Raw genomic sequence first — 1,564 nt, 5'->3', positions numbered from 1 at the left:
GCCGCTGCCAGGCCCACCTCCAACCGCGTGTCACCGAGGCACGACCTCCAACCGCGCCACCACCGAGGCCCGACCTCCAATCGCGCCGCCGCTGGCCCCCGACAACTAACCACATTGCTGCTCGAATCCTACCTCCATTCACGCTGCCGTCGGGCCATAACAAAGAAAATTGCGGCCCTCCGGGCAACCACCGCCTCCGCACCTGCCTCGTGCGCCCTCCGGCCAATCTTCGGCTCCCCGCCCCACCCCGCTCGTCTCCCGACCAACCACTGCCTCCCCATCCCTCCGGCCTCGACCTGCTGCTGTAAGAGGTCTTGACCTGCAGCTCGTCATGCGCGTCGCTCTGACCCGCTGCCACCAATTATAGACGGGTCCGCCCCCCTGTCCATTCCCTCCCGACCTTCCTCTTCATCTGTAGTGCGTGCTCCTGTGAGCAGTAAGCTACCGTCTGTGTCATCCTCGGCCATGCTGGAGCTTGCAGGATAGGCGTACACATACATGTCGATGTACAGCTGAAGAAGTTCAAACAGGGCGTGCGGAGCAGTAGAATGGAGGTGAGCAAGGTGTAGTTGTAGGGGACAACAGACAAAATCAAGCCCACGAGACATGAGTATGTGTGCGCCTGCGATCTGCATCAATGCCTGATGCAAGGGATTACTTTAATTGTGCACATATGGAGCAGTCATGTTGGTGGCTTGAGCAGCTGTAATGTTGTTGGAGAGGAAATCTGAAGTTAACTGAAGTCTAGCTATTACGTTGGACAAGGTTCATCTACTTCGTGGCAGGCAAAATCTCTAATAGCTCCATTATCAGATGAAAACACACATCGATCTCCTCAGATACTACACAATATTGCACCCCGTCTGATGGAATGGATTCGTCGTGAGGGAAGCAACAAATTTTGTGTTTAGGTTGTGGCGAATCAAGGCCTTAATAGCCTGGCAGCAAAGGTGAAATCGTTGGGGGCAAATCAACTCTGTTTGTGTTCTGTAGGTTGAAGATGACCGTGAGCGGACATGGGCTACACGAGACTAGGTTGCTGGGTTGGGCCAACAAGTTTAAAAAAATGGAAAACTGGGTAGTTACTTTTTGGTGTTCCATGGTACGACGTGAAATCCCCCTCTATTTTTTTGAAAAGGTACTATTAGGATTAGTTCACGTTTCTTTCCCTCAATGTGTTAGTCCAACCTAATTACAAGTATAAGTGAGGAAGTTCAGAAAAGGTAAAAAAATAACAATTAAATAGCAAACACATGAAGTTCATCATTGATAAATTAATAAGTCCAAACGAAATACGAGAACAAAGGTGAAATCAATAAAAACCGTTGAAGTTCAAATTTAAAAAATTGAGTAGGTTAGAGTTCATAAAAAATCACAGTTTAATACTACGACTATTGCATACATCCCAGCAGAAAAACTAAATTGCAAAATTTATGTGTACACCAACAACTCAATATGCTCATTCAATTATGGAAAAATTTCTCGCATCGCATCTATCATGTATATTAGCTACAGAACAATCAAATGTACAAAAGAAAACTACTCTTATATGTGCTTGACACAA

This window comes from Triticum aestivum, chromosome 2A (assembly GCF_018294505.1).
Source record: "Triticum aestivum cultivar Chinese Spring chromosome 2A, IWGSC CS RefSeq v2.1, whole genome shotgun sequence".
Classification (NCBI taxonomy): domain Eukaryota; kingdom Viridiplantae; phylum Streptophyta; class Magnoliopsida; order Poales; family Poaceae; genus Triticum; species Triticum aestivum.
The sequence above is the reverse complement of the archived record's forward strand: the minus strand, read 5'-3'. Positions refer to the sequence as shown.